Source organism: Procambarus clarkii, chromosome 18, assembly GCF_040958095.1.
Source record: "Procambarus clarkii isolate CNS0578487 chromosome 18, FALCON_Pclarkii_2.0, whole genome shotgun sequence".
Classification (NCBI taxonomy): domain Eukaryota; kingdom Metazoa; phylum Arthropoda; class Malacostraca; order Decapoda; family Cambaridae; genus Procambarus; species Procambarus clarkii.
The window spans coordinates 35,341,624-35,360,864 of NC_091167.1; the positions used below are offsets into that span (position 1 = coordinate 35,341,624).

At 45.5% G+C, this 19,241-nt stretch overlaps 1 protein-coding gene across 5 annotated transcripts in view; it reads left to right on the plus strand.

Moving 5' to 3' along the window:
* The window catches only part of LOC123754415 (fat-like cadherin-related tumor suppressor homolog), a 669,154-nt gene that overhangs the window by 163,108 nt on the left and 486,805 nt on the right, over positions 1-19,241 (plus strand). The gene's annotated exons all lie outside the window — the stretch shown is intronic.

Below are 19,241 nucleotides of genomic sequence, written 5' to 3' on the forward strand. Positions count from 1 at the left end.
GGTTGCTTTGTGTGCGGGCAGGGAGCCACAAGAGGCTGTCGGGTTTTGTGGGGGCTTTCTCGTCCGTTTTGGCGCTGCTGAAGAGGAATTGGGGCCCCAGCGGCAGCCCTTTGTCCCTCGCTCCGGCGTCTCTTATTCGCCAGCAACTCGCCTGGAAATCAGTTGTTTTGTCGTATCAAATCCAGGAAACTGGACATGAGGGAATAATGATTACATCTGGAATTACTCGTGATTATAGGCTGTAATTCATACGTCAGTGTGAACAACGGTGTCTATCAGCCATGTAGACCAGACTAATATCCAGGAGGTCTGAGACCGGTCCGCTGGATATCTGAACCATTACAAGGTAGCCACAAGGTGGCGGACTTGTCCAAGCGCACGAGTCAAGCCTTGAAGACAGCGTGTGTTACCCAGTTGACAATAATAATTGAAAACAATGCGGTTTTCAGCAAAGAATATGTTAACTATTTTTTTTTATCTGAATGGACATATGGAAACGGCTACAAAATAATAACAGGTTTTGCCAAACCAGAAGCTTTAAAAAATGTAACTGTTTGCACATCCGTAAACCTGGGATCCCAGGCAAGCCACCTATGCTATTGAGGTCGATCTCCAGATAATATGAACATTAAGATGATTTCATTTGTATTAATGCGTAGCATATTTAGCGGATTGACGGATTCTGTTAAAAAAAAGGTATTAGGTGAGAGGACAGGTTGCATAGACAGGTTTATGACTGCAAACATGTAATTTGCGAGGTTCTGAGAATATTATTTTGGCTGGTACGAGATATATATATATATATATATATATATATATATATATATATATATATATATATATATATATATATATATATATATATATATATATATATATATATATATAAATATATATATATATATATATATATATATATATATATATATAAATATATATATATATATATATATATATATATATATATATATATATATATATATATATATATATATATATATATATGAGGAGGAGGAGGAGGAAGAAGAAGAAGGTAGGTAGGTAGAGAGAGAAGGGATGTACAGTGAAAACGATGCAGCAACCTGGAAACTAATCTGGGATGAGTGATTACAATTTGTTTTCCCCCTCGTATATGTCACCCCTCGCCACCTGGCTCGTCCCCCTCCCTCACAGTCTCGTCTGTCCTCTCCACTTCCCTCACCTTTCTTCCCCCATTATCTCTCACCTTCGCTTCTCGGCCTCTACTCCTCCCCAAGTTTTACTCCACCACCTTGACTCCCGTCTCCACGTCCGACGTGTGGGGTGCCACCTTGACCCTCCCACTTCCACGTCCGACGTGTGGAGGGCCACCTTGACCCTCCCACGTCCGACGTGTGGGGGTGCCAACCTATGCCACCCAGCATGCCATTAAGGTACCATAATGGACTTCATCAGAGTTAATGGCTAATTTTGGCCGACGGGGCGTCGACCGGAAAGGTGTTGAGAGGGAAAGGATCAGTAGAGAAGGGAAGAGGGACCATGAGAATCACTAAGGAAGGAAAGGCTATCATGGGAAAGGTGGACGAGGTGAGCAGCAGCAGCAGGGGAAGCCTCGTGAGGAACAGAGGGCTAATGGGCGGGGACGAAATATGGTGAGGAAACCTTAACTGGATTGCAAGGATCCACGTCCCAGCGGCCCGGTCTCTGATCAGAGAAATGTGGAAGAGGTGAGGGGAAGGTAGGAAGGTCTGTGGGTAATCAGGTGTGTGTAGGGAAAGTGTAGGGAAAGTGTAGGGAAAGTGACAAGAAAGAACAACACGGCGGGCACAACACCGTCCTTCAGCAGCGATAGTACTTAAAAGCAATTTGAGTAGTACTCAAGATAGTACTGTAAATTCATCCTAAAGAGTGAAAGCCACTACCTGGAGCATACCTAGAGAGAGAGTTTCGAGAATTCTTATACTCCCCGAGCCCAGCCTGGGGCCAGGTTCGACTTAGGATAACTTGGTCCAACAGGCTGTTGCTTGGAGCGACCCGCAGGCATATCCACTACAGCCCAGCTGGTCCGGTCCCTCTTGCAAGAACTTATCTAAGTGTATCTTAAAGAATTCTACCCTTGTTCTGGCAATATTTCTAATGCTTGCTGGGAGAGTAATGAACAACCTTGGACCTTTGACGTACAAACCGTGTTCTCTGATTGTGCCTACGGTACCTCTACTCCTCACTGGCTCTATTCCGCATTTTCTTCTGTAGCTTTCGCTCTAGTATATTATTCTACTGCGCAAGTTTGAGACATGGCCTTCCAGGAAGGTAGAGAAGGACCTTGGGCCAGACCTTCCAATATCTTCCATTTTTTTTTATGCCTCGCCCCTCTCCTTTTCAGAGTATACTTTGAGAGCATGTGAGACTGTCCCAATAATTTAGGTGTTTTATCGTGTCTGTGCGTATCGTGTATGCTCCCTGTATGCCCTCTGCTTCAGAAATCTCGGTGATAGACTAGGGGCGAGGGTGTAGGCTAGGTGAGGGTGTGGGCTAGGCGAGAGTGTGGGGAAAGCGAGGATGTTGGCCAAGCGATTGTGTGGGCTAGGGTAACCAAGGCAGGTTGGTGAGGATGAAGAGATGAAGGGAAGAATGTGACAGGATGCAGGCTGTCATGCACTAACTGTGCCGACATATGCCCTGTGTAGGACAATGGTGACAAGTTTATTGCCAGTCGACAGGCAGTGACGCATTACCTTGTTGCTACCTCGTACGCAAACCAGCTCCAGCAACCTGTCCTCCCACCTAATACGTCGCAATTTTAACGAATTGGTCGAATCCGTAAAAAAAAGTTTTTGTGCGGGAGAGATGTATCTAAGCAGTTATCAAACTGGTCAGTGGTGGCCCCGGGTCGAGCGTAATGTTCCCTTCGGTCTTGTGAAAGGAATATCTTGTTCGATTATTTTTACGTCTCTCCTAAAAATCCTTCAAGCTGAAAACTGTTTCGGAGATGGCGTTTGGCTAGGAATTGTTGCCTTGCGAAATGGTTGGAGTTGCAGGGAGGGTCATGAGGGAACAATATCGTAATGCCTCGTTTGCTGGCACCATGGACCAAGTTGGAAGGAAGGAGGAGGACCCTTAGCCAGTTTAGAGGGAGGGAGAGTCAGCTTGGGCCAAGTTGGAGGCAAGGAGAGGCACTACTTCCCCCCACCCCTCCCCACCACTCAAGAACTACCAACACACCACAAATCGCTGCAACTACAATATAGCTAACGCCATTCACAACACCACCACCACCACCACCCACAATACCACCACCACCACCTTCCACAACTCCACCACCACCCCCAACAACACCACCACCACCCCCCACAACACCACCACTAACACCACCACCACCAACACCACCACCACCACCGCTCCCGTACTAGTAATATTTAGCTTGCTATTAAATTGTTACCCAGAGGCACTGGCGGATGCGACATGAGACCCTCAATTGAAGTTTTTGATTAGTTCCCCCGTTCAGACACAAAAATATCGCGCCCCGTACCCCTACGAAAAAAAAAAGTGAGGGGTAACCGGTTTTATCCGCGAAAATGTCCATGAAATTCGGTTTAGATTTGACCAATTCGTAACCCTTTAGCAGAAAGGTTTCGATTCTCCCTATAATTGCTTTTTATTTTTTTTTTAATTTTTTTTTTGGGCTCTGCGTTTTATTACATGAAACACGTGGACGCAGCAAATAAAAGTCGATGTGCAATTGGAGTATATTTGTGTGGGGCATTACGTCAGTGTTCTTGTTCGACAGTTGGCAGGGTGGTGAGCCGTGTTACGTGTTCCTTGATAGGTGGACGCCCGACCTGTCCCGCCCTGACTGGGTGGATGCCTGCCCTGCCCCACCCTGCCGGAAGAAATGTGGACATCTTCAAGAGAAAACTTGATAGTTTTCTTCAAGAAGTGGTGGATATGTGGGCCTGCGGGGCCGCTCCAAGCAACAGCCTGTTGGGCCAAGTTCTCACAAGTCGAGCCTGGCCTCGGGCCGGGCTTGGGGAGTAGAAGAACTCCCAGAACCCCATCAACCAGGTATCAACCAGGTAACAAGCCGAGCCTGGCCGCGGGCCGGGCTTGGGGAGTAGAAGAGCTCCCAGAACCCTCTGCAGGCATGCTCCAGGCATGCTCCAGGCATGCTCCAGGTATGCTCCAGGCATGCTCCAGGCATGCTCCAGGTATGCTCCAGGAATACCCTAACTCCCACACAGACACCAGTCCACGTTGCTATGGAAACGCAGCCTCATTCCTTCAGTTAACTTGTTATTGTTGCCTTTTCATGGGTGTCTTGACTCCGGTAATTAGGTGCTACTCATTACTGTATTACTGCTTGATCGATGCCTAACCTTAAGGGTGTTCCGAGGCTCAGTGTCCCCGTGGCCCGGTCTCTAAGCAGGCCTCCTGGTTGGTGGCTCTCAAGCAGACACAAACCGCAGCCTCGTGCTATCCTTTGCAGATGACATCAAAGTCGCCATGACAGTTGCTTCGGTAGGAGAAACTGATAACGACAAAACAGAGACTTCTCTTGTGGAGGACCACGTGACTAGGGCCGGGCCGGTGTAAGAGGACCACGTGACTAGGGCCGGGCCGGTGTAAGAGGACCACGTAACTAGGGCCGAGCCCGTGTAAGAGGACCACGTGACTAGGGCCGGGCCGGTGTAAGAGGACCACGTGACTAGGGCCGAGCCCGTGTAAGAGGACCACGTGACTAGGGCCGGGCCGGTGTAAGAGGACCACATGACTAGGGCCGGGCCGGTGTAAGAGGACCACATGACTAGGGCCGAGCCCGTGTAAGAGGACCACGTGACTAGGGCCGGGCCGGTGTAAGAGGACCACGTAACTAGGGCCGAGCCCGTGTAAGAGGACCACGTGACTAGGGCCGGGCCGGTGTAAGAGGACCACGTAACTAGGGCCGAGCCCGTGTAAGAGGACCACGTGACTAGGGCCGGGCCGGTGTAAGAGGACCACGTGACTAGGGCCGAGCCCGTGTAAGAGGACCACGTGACTAGGGCCGAGCCCGTGTAAGAGGACCACGTGACTAGGGCCGAGCCCGTGTAAGAGGACCACGTGACTAGGGCCGAGCCCGTGTAAGAGGACCACGTGACTAGTGCCGAGCCCGTGTAAGAGGACCACATGACTAGGGCCGAGCCCGTGTAAGAGGACCACGTGACTAAAGCCGGGCCCGTGTAAGGGGACCACGTGACTAGGGCCGAGCCCGTATAAGAGGACCACGTAACTAGGGCCGGGCCCCGTGCGGAGCAGGACGCGAATGGAAAGTAATTGGTTGTATATGCAAATATCGTAGCAGGAGGGTGGCAATTACCTGGTGGAGATTGACTCTTGGTGGGAAGTGGGACAGGTTGAAGAGAGAGGGGTAGGGCCCCCCCAACCCCACCCACCCACCATCTTTACCGTGAGCCAGGTTTGGTTTCGAACCCCCCCCCCCCACTTTCTACATACCCTCGACCCCCTCTTCCTCCTTCATCTTCCTTCTCTCTTATTCCTTCTTTTCCTTCCTCTCAGAGGAAGACGTGGCCAGGAAATTATGTAGGAGGAAGGGAGACGGTGGAAGTGAAAGGAGGAAGAGAAAGAAGAGATTGAGCCAGCAAGTCGACCGAGTGTGGTAATGAACTAATATTAGTGACTGATAAATTTGTTGATTCAGGGATTCTTGCTTGGCTTTGATGAATTAAGTTTGTAACATATATATATATATATATATATATATATATATATATATATATATATATATATATATATATATATATATACATATATATATATATATACATATATATATATATATGTATATTTATATATATATATATATATATATATATACATATATATATATATATACATATATATATATGTATATATATATATATGTATATATATATATATATATATATATACATATATATATATATATATATATATATATATATATATATATATATATATAATGATAATATATTATATATAATGATAAACAGGAACACGATTGACAATACGAATACTGTATCTAGTTTAATTACAATATTTTTTTCAATTAAAATTCATAACGTTTCGAATACTCATTAGTATTCGTCACTGGAATAAAATACAGAAAAATCGAATAAAATTTACAGTTAACACAGATATTATACAGATAACATGATTACATTCTTCACATACGAAAATGACACTAGATATTACTCAAGAAAACACGAAAAGGAACAAATACCAAAGTCGACTTACGGAATGATCAAACAAAGTATAATTTGATAACATTGAAACCTGAAACATTGACAATAAGGATTAAATAACAACTACAATTAGGATCCGAAAGATTAAAAGATTCTATGCAAGACCAAATTAAATCAATCATGATCAAATCACCCATCACACATAATAAAGAAATACAAATATTATAAAATAATAGACAATTGTTATATTCAGTACCAAAATTAAACATCAAATTATAAGGCCCTACTCCAAACAGAGCACCAAAAACACAAAACAAGGAAACTAAACAAAGAATGTAATGCCACGCAAATAAAACATGCGCGTTCAATAAACCCTGTCCATGGAGGGCAGAAGAAAATGTATATATGCTGCTTAGCATTGTAAATGTGTGGCCACGTCTGTGGTAGAAAATAATAGTAACTAGTAAAACTAGTAACTTGATGACATTTTACCTCGCTGATAATTAGACAGCTGACTCATTATTGTTTAACAGAGGCCGCAGCTCCCAGATATATTACAAATTAGAACTCCTCTGTCAACCCAACCCGTCATCGACTCAAGTCCATTCCATCCAGCGGTCGACCCCACAGACGCATTCATAAATTTTAACTTGCTGTTCATTCAAAACAGGAATTTTCTCAAATATAAATTAATATTATAATATTTTAGGATATTGTGCATATATAGGCATAGGTTAGATTAGGTTAGGTGTTTAGGTTCTGTTGGCGATTATTTGTATTTGTAGTACGTGGGTGAAGCATTTACAGCGTTGTGGTTCAAACAAAATTCGTCAGCGAAGCACTTGTTCCGGAAGTGCTCGAACGAAATCAGTTGTGAGTCGTGTGTAAACCGTTTTTCATTCATTAACAGGGGGTTAGACGGGTGCATAGAATGGACTTAGGGCCTTTGTTTACAAGACGGGCTGCTTGTGTGAATGGACAGTCGGACCTGCGAATTATGGAGTCTATATATATCAAGGAGCTGTGAACTCTGTTAAACAATAATGTGTCAGCTGTCCAATTGTCAGCGAGGTAAAATTTCATCAAGTGTTTGTTCCGCGCATGTTTTATTTGTGTGTCATTATATTCTTTAACAGTTTAGTTTTGCTTAATTTGTGTTTTTGGTGCTCTGTTTGGAGTAGGATGGGTCTTATAATTTTGTTTAATTGTGGTACGGAATATAACAATTGGGAGTCTATTATTTGTGTTTCTATTATTATTATTCTAGTATTTGTGTGTCTATTATTATTATTATTCTTTGAGAGTGACTTGGGTAATTTGATCATGATGGATTTAATTTGATCTTGAATCTTTAGGATTTTTAATATGAATTTTATTTAGTCCTTATTTTCAATGTTGAATGTTATCCAATTTTAATTTATTTGATCATTACGTAAATTGACTTCGATATTTTTTTCTTTTTTCGTGTTTCTTGTTTAATAGCCAGTGCCATTTTCGTCTCTTAAGAATGTAATCATGTTTTCTGAATAAGTTCTTTGTTGACTGTTAATTTTAATTCGATTTTTTCTGTATTGTAGATCTGATTATGAATACTAATGAGTATTCGCTCAATTTTGGATTTTAATTGAAAGTTAATTATTTTAATTAAGCAAGATGTTCGAATTGTCTATTGTCTTTGTTTTATCATGAAATTAAGATTCCCGAAGGGAACCTGCATCTTAAAAATAAATAAATAAATAAATATATTCATTATTTGGTTAAATATGACCACATTGCTGGCGTTGTTGATCTTATAGTGTAAGCTTTCAATACTTCTGCTTTCTCAGTATCACTATTAGGGAGACTAATAAAATTACCAAAATTTGTGATAAAGAAACTAGTAATTATTGAAGGATTTACTTGCTACAACACTTCGTTCCTTTCTGGAACATCTACATGTAAAGAATGAATACATAAGGTGCAATTTTGGAATAAATACACATGTTAAATGGTCAAAGGAGTATGTGGTGATATGATGGGATAGAAGAAGTATGGGGCAATAAAACATAGGCTAAGGGAGGGGGGTAGGGCCATCAAACATAGGCTAAGGGAGGGGGGTAGGGCAATAAAACATAGGGTAAGAGGGGATAGGGCCAATCAAACATTCGGTAAGCGATGGGTAAAACTCTGGTACTCTCTATGGTAGGGAAGACCTCCGTAGAGACGTAGTCATAATCTTATAATGGGTTGTGAGAGCTGGGTCTGAGTGTCGGCAAGGAAGCGAAGCCATTATTCTGTATATTTAAAGAGTTTTTTTCTGTTATAATTATGGCTTCTGACAATAGTACTAGCTCCAACCACCTCCTCCGGCCCTATCCACCTCTACAGGTGTACATCAGGAAGATCTGTATATACCTGTTGTTGATTCCGGAGATCACCGTCCTCGCGGCCCGGTCTCTGACCAGGACTCCTCCTGGTTGGTGATCTGGTCAACCAGGTCTTAAGGAGCCTTTACCAAGATGGTGGTCTTCGGGGTGCTCCGTTCCACGCGCTTTACTACAAAGAAAGGTCAAGATAACACACAACCGAAACTTTGGTAAAAATAATTAAGGAGATACTTTTACAATCGTTCCCCCCTCTTTCTCCCCCTTCCCCATTCCTTTATATTCCCCTCCCCCATTCCTTTATATCCCCCCACCCCTCCCTCTTCACATTTTCTCGACCAACCTCCCTTAAACTTTGAGCCTTAAACAGCCAATGAATTAAACGTTGGCGTGAAAGTTTTGAAGGGTGTTGATTGTGAGAGGGGGAGGGGGGGGTGTTTGTTGGTCGGTGTGTGTAGAAGGGTTGTGGATTGGCGAAGGGGGGGTTTGTTGGTCGATGAAGGGAGGGGGGTTGGTCCGTGAAGGGGAAGGGGCGTTTGTTGGTCGGTGAGGGGGATGGGGGGTTTTCATGTGTTTTCGAGCACATGAACCTTAATGAAACTGATTATGAAATTGTGTATTCACCTAGTTGTATTCACCTAGTTGTGCTTGCGAGGGTTGAGCTCTGCTCTTTCGGTCCGCCTCTCAACTGTAACTAACTACTATTTTTTTCCCCCACACACAAACACACACACACACACACACACACACACACACACACACACACACACACACACACACACACACACACACACACACACACACACACACACACACACAGGAAGCAGCCCGTAGCAGCTGTCTAACTCCCAGGTACCTATTTACTGCTAGGTAAAAGGGGCATCAGGGTGAAAGAAACTGCCCATCTGTTTCCGCTGGAGCCGGGATTGAACCCGGACCCTAGGATTACCAGTCCTAAGCGCTGTCCACTCAGCCACAGGCCCCCTAAATGTGCGTGTGTGTGTGTGTACTCACCTATTTGTGCTTGCAGGATAGAGCATTGGCTCTTGGATCCCGCCTTTCTAGCCATCGGTTATTTCCAGTAATGACTCCTGTCCCATTTCCCTATCACAGCATCTCCATAACCCCGGACAACATGGTTTCAGAACAGGGCGCTCCTGCCTGTCTCAGTTGCTGGACCACTATGATATGGCATTAGATGCTATGGAAGACAAACAAAACGCTGATGTAATTTACATAGATTTCGCAAAAGCTTTTGATAAATGTGACCATGGTGTTATTGCACATAAAATGCGTTCAAAAGGAATTACCGGAAAAATAGGCAGATGGATCTACAATTTCCTGACTAACAGAACCCAATGTGTAATAGTCAACAAAATAAAATCCAGCCCATCAACCGTGAAGAGCTCAGTCCCCCAGGGTACTGTGTTTGCTCCAGTACTTTTTCTCATCCTCATATCGGACATAGACAAGAACACAACCTATAGCACTGTATCATCCTTTGCAGATGACACTAGGATTTACATGAGAGTAGGCAACATAGAGGACACGGCAAACCTCCAATCATATGTACATCAGGTCTTTCTATGGGCTACAGAAAATAATATGATGTTTAACGAAGATAAGTTCCAGCTCATGCGCTACGGAAAAAATTAAAATATAAAAACGGAAACCACGTACAAAACTCAGTCAAATCATAACATAGAACGAAAAGGCAATGTAAAGGACTTGGGTGTACTCATGTCGGAAGACCTTACCTTTAAAGAACACAATAAAGTAGCCGTCACAACTGCAAGAAAAATGACAGGTTGGATAACAAGAACTTTTCACACTAGAGAAGCTATACCGATGATGATACTTTTCAAAACGCTTGTGCTCTCTAGAGTGGAGTACTGCTGCACAATGACAGCCCCTTTCAAAGCTGGAGAAATTACTGACCTGGAGAGCGTCCAGAGATCCTTTACTGCTAGAATCCACTCAGTAAAACATCTAAATTACTGGGACCGACTAAAGAGCCTAAATCTGTACTCCCTTGAGCGCAGGCGGGAAAGATACATAATAATTTACACGTGGAAAATAATTGAGGGGCTGGTCCCAAACCTGCACACAGAAATAACATCACATGAGACCAGAAGACATGGCAGGATGTGCAGAATACCCCCATTGAAAAGCAGAGATGCAACAAGTACTTTGAGAGAGAACTCTTATCAACATCAGAGGCCCGAAACTGTTCAACACGCTTCCACTACACATTAGGGGCATAACTGGCCGACCCCTCACAGTGTTCAAGAGAGAACTTGACAAATACCTCCAAATGATACCTGATCAACCAGGCTGTGACGCATACGTCAGGCTGCGAGCAGCCGCGTCCTGCTGCGCCCAGCAACGAGGCCTGGTCAAGGACCGGGCCGCGGGGACGCTAAGCCCCGAAATCACCTCAAGGTAAGATAACCATGAATTCAGAAAAAGACTCCAGTGAGCCCATGGTGGGCAAACGACGTTGATTCGACGTTACTCGAGCCTCTTTTGCCCAATGGAAAATGGAAATGGAATTATCAGGAGAAAGCGCCGAGCCATTACGGCTATATAGCACTGGGAAGGGGCTAGCCAGGAGCCTGCCCAATGGGAGGCTCCTGGCTCTGTAGTTGTAGAGATTAATTAACGTTAACAGAGATTTTTAACATTATTATGGCCACCCTAATATGGCCTAAGTTTATGTAATATGCTCAGACTTTGCAGACGATTTAGAAAAAATATAACAAAGTTATTGCACATAAAATGTGGGTTACATATACTCTTAGGTTCTCATTTTGCCGTTTTCAGGAAGAGGTGTCCCATTCACTTCATGTTATTCACTGGGCTTCCCTGTTCCTTCCACATTTCTAATTTCCTTGCAATTATCTAGTCGCCATTTCTCCTACCATCCCTGACTGTTGCCCAGGTCGCCTGCGTCTTTTTGCAATGCGTCAGTATGCGGTGACATGTGCGTGTGTGAGAGGACGGTGGTGTGCGTGTGTGATAGATGGTGTTGTGCGTGTGTGAGAGGACGGTGGTGTGTGTGTGTGAGAGAGGACGGTGGTGTGCGTGTGTGATAGGTTGTGGTGTGCGTGTGTGAGAGGACGGTGGTGTGTGTGTGTGAGAGAGGACGGTGGTGTGCGTGTGTGATAGGTTGTGGTGTGCGTGTGTGAGAGGACGGTGGTGTGTGTGTGTGTGAGAGAGGACGGTGGTGTGTGTGTGTGTGAGAGAGGACGGTGGTGTGCGTGTGTGATAGGTTGTGGTGTGCGTGCGTGAAAGATAGTGTTGTGCGTGTGGATGAGAGGTGGTGACAGGCAGACATCCAGCCATGCCCGGCTCATCACACTGTCATCTCCCTCCACCGTTCACTGGAACGTGTGTGTGGCAGTGTGGTAGTGGTCTGCGTCACGCACCCCCGGGCTCTGGTGGTGAGGGAGGACGTGCGCGACTGGGAGCAGGTCGAAGACATAGGCCTAGTCATCGGGAAGGAGCAGGAAAGGAACTTGTATTGGTGAGGAAGTGCATGTAATAAGGGAAATTGAATACTGGGTTGGAGTATGTGTAGAGGTAGACCGGAGCAGGGCACAGTGTCACAGGCACCGGAGCAGGGCACAGTGTCGGGGGCGCCGCAGCAGAGTGCGGTCCCTGGCAGAGGGAAACAAACAAAACAAGGCCCCAAAATCTGTTGGTATTACAGATGGGCTACCTGTAAGCATGGGGAATCGGGAAGAATAAATGGAACATGTACACACGATCACCCTAGAAAGTGCAGAAACCTCCTCAATACAGGTAAATGTACCAAAAGCTGTGAATTCTTTCACCCAGAAATTTGCAAGAACTCTTTGGACAGGAAAGAGTGCTTCAATGCTGAATGCCCAGCTTTTCATATAAGAGGTACCAGGCGAATAAAACCGACAGACTACCACTATGAAAACAGCCACTACTCCATCAACCGGGATAATTTTTTAGCAAGAGGAGGAGGAGAAGAATGGCTAAAAATGACCAGACTCTACCACCAACTCGGTCAAATGCTAGAGAGGACGCAAACACAGTGGCCTCCTTACCAGAGCCTCAGATATTAACACCAATTAAAGCATCCAGCACTTCCACTAACACGATAACATCATTTATATTTGCCAACATCCAGGGTATAAAAACACGCAAATCCAACAAAGTTCATTTTATAGATGGTCTCCTTCATGAGGCAAATGCAGTGTTTGCAGCCCTAACGGAAACTCACACAAAGGACTACCTTGATGGTGAAATATGGATCCTAGAATACAATCTCTTCAGATGTGATAGGAAACACCGGCTTCAGGGTGGGGTCAGCCTCTACATCAAAGACACACTCATCTGTACTGAGCTGCTAAACACCTCAAATGATATGGTGGAAGTGCTGATAGTCAAAATAGAGATCCTAAATGTAGTTGTTGTCCTTGTATATAAGTCACCGGAGGCAAACCCTCAGCAGTTTAAAGACCAACTAATGAAAATAGAGCACTGCTTGGAAAACCTCACAAATCCAGCTCCGAACATCATCCTGCTTGGGGACTTCAACCTACGGCACCTGAAATGGAAGCACCTGGCTAATACAGTAATATCAGAAAGAATACCAGGAAGTAGCCTAAATGAGCAGGCACATGCAAATGACCTGCTACGGATGTGCGATAGGTTTGCCTTAAACCAGCAAATAGTAGAACCAACTAGGAAGGAGAACACGCTGGACCTCATTTTCACTAATAATGATGAGTTGATCGGGAACATAATGATTACAAATACCTGTTACTCAGATCACAACTTAATTGAAGTTCTGACAACCATGGGAAATGGACCTTCAAAACCAGTCCAGATTCCCGGTGGAGGAGATTTCAGCAAATTCAACTTCAATAATAAACGGATAAACTGGGAGCAAATAAACCAGGACTTCACAGAAATAAACTGGGAAGAACAGCTAGGAAATGCAAACCTGAACCAGTGCCTGGAAAAAATAAGCTCAGTAGCACTAGAAATATGTTCAAACCGCATACCCCTAAGAAAAAAGAGAAAGAGATGCAGATTGGAACGGGAACGTCGTTCCCTATATAGGCGAAGAAAACGAATCGCGGAACAACTTGAGAGTCGCACCCTATCTCAAGAACGGAGAAGAAGGTTAGGTAGAGAAATAGAAACAATTGAACTCAAGCTACAAGAATCATACAAAACCCAGGAGAGGCAAAGAGAGCAAAAGGCCATCAGTGAAATAGAGAGAAATCCGAAATATTTTTTCTCCTATGCAAAATCAAGATCAAAAACCACATCTAGTATCGGGCCCCTGCGAAAGGGAGATGGAACTTTCACAGATGACAACAAAGAAATGAGCGAGTTACTGAGGAAGCAGTACGACTCTGTTTTCAGTGAGCCATTAAATGCACTAAAGATTGATAACCCAAATGAATTTTTCATGGATATGATACCAACATCAAATCACATATCAGACGTCGCCCTATCCCCACTAGATTTTGAAGAAGCCATAAACAGTATGCCTATGCACTCTGCACCAGGCCCGGATTCTTGGAACTCCATATTCATCAAGAACTGTAAAAAACCACTATCGCAGGCCCTTCACATTCTGTGGAGACAAAGTCTAGATACTGGCGTTATCCCTGACATACTAAAAACAGCAGAGATAGCACCACTCCATAAAGGAGGAAATAAGGCAGAGGCAAAAAATTACAGACCGATAGCACTAACATCGCACATCATAAAAATTTTTGAGAGAGTGCTAAGAAGTAAGATCACAAAATACATGGAATCACAGCATCTCCATAACCCCGGACAACATGGTTTCAGAACAGGGCGCTCTTGCCTGTCGCAGTTGCTGGACCACTATGATATGGCATTAGATGCTATGGAAGACAAACAAAACGCTGATGTAATTTACACAGATTTCGCAAAAGCTTTTGATAAATGTGACCATGGTGTTATTGCACATAAAATGCGTTCAAAAGGAATTACCGGGAAAATAGGCAGATGGATCTACAATTTCCTGACTGACAGAACCCAATGTGTAATAGTCAACAAAATAAAATCCAGCCCATCAACCGTGAAGAGCTCAGTCCCCCAGGGTACTGTGCTTGCTCCAGTACTTTTTCTCATCCTCATATCGGACATAGACCAGAACACAACCTATAGCACTGTATCATCCTTTGCAGATGACACTAGGATTTTCATGAGAGTTGGCAACATAGAGGACACGGCAAACCTCCAATCAGATGTAGATCAGGTCTTTCTATGGGCTACAGAAAATAATATGGTATTCAACGAGGATAAGTTTCAGCTCATGCGCTACGGAAAAATTGAAAATATAAAAACAGAAACCACGTACAAAACGCAGGCAAATCATAACATAGAACGAAAAGGCAATGTAAAGGACCTGGGTGTACTCATGTCGGAAGACCTTACCTTTAAAGAACACAATAAAGTAGCCGTCACAACTGCAAGAAAAATGACAGGTTGGATAACAAGAACTTTTCACACTAGAGATGCTATACCGATGATGATACTTTTCAAAACGCTTGTGCTATCTAGAGTGGAGTACTGCTGCACAATGACAGCCCCTTTCAAAGCTGGAGAAATTGCTGACCTAGAGAGCGTGCAGAGATCCTTTACTGCTAGAATCCACTCAGTAAAACATCTAAATTACTGGGACCGACTAAAGAGCCTAAATCTGTACTCCCTTGAGCGCAGGCGGGAGAGATACATAATAATTTACACGTGGAAAATAATTGAGGGGCTGGTCCCAAACCTGCACACAGAAATAACACCACATGAGACCAGAAGACATGGCAGGATGTGCAGAATACCCCCGTTGAAAAGCAGAGGTGCAACAGGTACTCTGAGAGAGAACTCTATCAACATCAGAGGCCCGAGACTGTTCAACACGCTTCCACTACACATAAGGGGCATAACTGGCAAACCCCTCACAGTGTTCAAGAGAGAACTGGATAAGCACCTCCAAAGGATACCTGATCAACCAGGCTGTGACTCATACGTCAGGCTGCGAGCAGCCGCGTCTAACAGCCTGGTTGATCAGTCCAGCAACCAGGAGGCCTGGTCGACGACCGGGCCGCGGGGACACTAAGCCCCGGAAGCACCTCAAGGTAGCCTCAAGGTAAGGTAGGCCTGTGTGCGCTTGGATGGTGTAGGCCTGTGTGCGCTTGGATGGTGTAGGCCTGTGTGCGCTTGGATGGTGTAGGCCTGTGTGCGCTTGGATGGTGTAGGCCTGTGTGCGCTTGGATGGTGTAGGCCTGTGTGCGCTTGGATGGTGTAGGCCTGTGTGCGCTTGGATGGTGTAGGCCTGTGTGCGCTTGGATGGTGTAGGCCTGTGTGCGCTTGGATGGTGTAGGCCTGTGTGCGCTTGGATGGTGTAGGCCTGTGTGCGCTTGGATGGTGTAGGCCTGTGTGCAAATGTGTGTACATGTATTTTTATTTAGTGTTGCATCATTGGCTGAGAATGCAACTTCCTCTGAGGAGGTTCCGAGGATCAATGTGTCCGTGGCCCGGTCTGACCCGGCCTCCTTTTTTTTCCAGGGATATTCCTGCGCGGGCCCTAAGTCTCTGGCTGGCCCACTAAGTGTTGCTTGTTTCTGTTTTACTTGGGCAGACCCGGGCTCCTGATTGGTGGCCAGTTTAACTAGGCTGTTAGACGCCGCTGCCAGCAATCTGGCATATGAATCACTAAGTACTGCCGACACTGTATGGACACATCAAATTGATGTTCCTAATTGTCTCCAAGAGAAGGCTTTATAAACACACATTCAAGGGGAAACTGACCAACCAAGCTCTGATACCAGGGTTGGACTTCGAGCTGCGGGCACCAACAGTGTGGTTGATCAGGCTGACGACCAGGTGTGATGAGGTATTATGCAAATCAAAGTTTGTCAGTAAAATATTCATTTAGCAAATGTGGGAAAACAATGCTGATATTTCCTGAATTCTCTTGGATTTGATGACCGTAGATTCTGTAGTGTCTTCTGATGTGTGTTTATTCCAAACAAGTTTAGCATTCTTGAAGTTCATGGGGTCGTCCCCCCCTCCCCCCCCTCCGGGAACACCCGCTCTCCCGGTGATTCCCGGGCACCCATGGGTACCCCTGGGCACCCCTGGGCACCCCTGGGTACCCCTGGGCACCCCTGGGCACCCCTGGGCACCCCTGGGTACCCCTGGGCACCCCTAGTGACCCTCAGGTACCGCTGCACAAACGACATTGATATAACATTGAGTCAAACGTTCATTGATGCTACGTTAACCGAGCGTTGATGTATAAACATAGGGTCAAAAAGTTAACGTTACTCAGGCATAATTTCACCCGTTGGGTTACTACTGGTAACGGTGCAACGCCTCGTTGGCTTTATCGATGCGACTCGCGCTCTGGTGATAAATTCTCTCATCTAAGTTAATGGCTGTTTCAGCTGCATATAATTTGTTGCAGTTATTGCCGGGCTGGTTATGTGTAAACTCTTGCCGTAATGAACTATGTCTGTTATGGCTGCATCGTCGAGGGTGTTGATTGTGGGAAGGGGAAGCCAACGCAAGGTTCAGCAGCCCGTCCTCCAAACAAAGATCCAAAAGTGATTCCATGCATCCGCCAAACCCCCTGTTTATGAATGAAAAGCGGTTTACACACGACTCACAACTGCTGACGTTCGAACATATCCGGAACAAGTGCTTCACTGACGAATTTTGTTCGAATCACAACGCTATAAATGCTTCACCCACGTACTACAAATACAAATAATCGCCAACAGAACCTAAACACCTAACCTAACCTAACCTATGCCTATATATGCACAATATGCTAATATATTATAATATTAATTTATATTTGAGAAAATTCCTGTTTTGAATGAACAGCATGTTAAAATTTATGAAGGCGTCTGTGGGGTTGACTGCTGGATGTAATGGACTTGAGTCGAGGATGGGTTGCAGACTGGTACATTGGCTTCATTGTAGGTATTGAAGTGGTGTTTGCTGTCTGTCCTCATTGGAGAATGACGCGTCGTTTTGGTTCGTAAGATAAGCGCTAAGCCAGTAGGACTTTGAAGTGATGGAACCGCTTGGTTGATGGTCAACCAAGGTCAAGGTTGACCAAGGTTGACCAAAACCTTGGTCAACCAGGTTTTTAGGCGCCGCTGCTCGCATTCTGACGTATGAGTCACGGGAGCACGACTACATGACCGGAGGGAAGGAAGGGCGCTCAATTACTTGTAGTCAGGCGGACTCCAAACTTTTCAGTGCGAAGGTCACATGGTATATTTTACATAATTCCGCTGGTTAAAGAAAAAATAATGAGTTTTATAAATGAATAAGCTATATTTGAATTTTTTGTTTGGGTAATAAGACTTCCAGGTGTGTGTCCAGGCGTGGGGCCCCCAGGTGTGTGTCCAGGCGTGAGGGGGCCCCCAGGTGTGTGTCCAGGCATGAGGGCCCTCAGGTGTGTGTCCAGGCGTGAGGGCCCCCAGGTGTGTGTCCAGGCGTGAGGGCCCCCCAGGTGTGTGTCCAGGCGTGAGGGGCCCCCAGATGTGTGTCCAGGCGTGAGGGGCCCCCCAGGTGTGTGTCCAGGCGTGAAGGCCCCCAGGTGTGTGTGTCCAGGCGTGAGGGGCCCCCAGGTGTGTGTCCAGGCGTGAGGGCCTCCCAGGTGTGTGTCCAGGCGTGAGGGGCCCCCAGGTGTGTGTGTGTCCAGGCGTGAGGGCCCCCAGGTGTGTGTCCAGGCGTGAGGGCCTCCCAGGTGTGTGTCCAGGCGTGAGGGGCCCTCAGGTGTGTGTCCAGGTAAGAGGCTATAAAGACTATATACGACTGGTGACCTCCGCTGGTGTCTCCTCTCCTCATATTTCTCTCCCTGGCTCCTCCACACCTGCGCTATCATCTCCTGTTCGCAGGTTTGTATTTCTCTTCAACTTACCCCTACTCCATGGCCACCCTCTATCCGGCTCCAGCTGCTGGTCCCCGGCTCAGCCACTCCTTGGTCCTCCGTAATCACACGAAGGGATCTTCTTAGTTTTGTTCTTTTAATTGGGTCTCACCCCCAGTGCTAATGACCTCGTTGTCAATCAGATTCTGTCTTCCCTCTAATGATAGTGAGTTTAACGCCTTGCACGCTTCCACTTCAGCTCATTGCTTCTTATTTCTTTCAGTCTCTTCTTTCCTCCTCCCTTGCAATCTTATTTTGCCATCCTCATCAATCCCTCATCCATTTCAACGACCCTCGCTCTTTCAATTCTCATTGTTTTACAAACACCTTACCTCTCGATGCTTCCTGAGATCAACGTGCCCGTGTTTGAGTCTCCGACCAGGTCTCCTGGTTGGTGGCCTGGTCAACCCAGCTCTTCGTCTCTGGTCAAGTTCGACTCAAGTCAACATCTGCCTTCTTCCTGCAGCAGCTTTGTGGAGTTTTTTCCCACTTCTAAAGAGCACCTGATCAACCCGGTTATGAATCCTACGACAGACTTAAGTACTTCTTCGACATGCAATAGCCTGGTTCACTAGACACTAACCAGAAACAGTTTGTCAGGCACTGTGCCGCTGGGACATAGGTCCTCGGAACTACCCGAAAGAAACATCAAGGTAGGCTAAATACTTTCCGAAGTGGAAGCCGAATATACTGTTGCCCATTAACTGCCTCATTGACTAT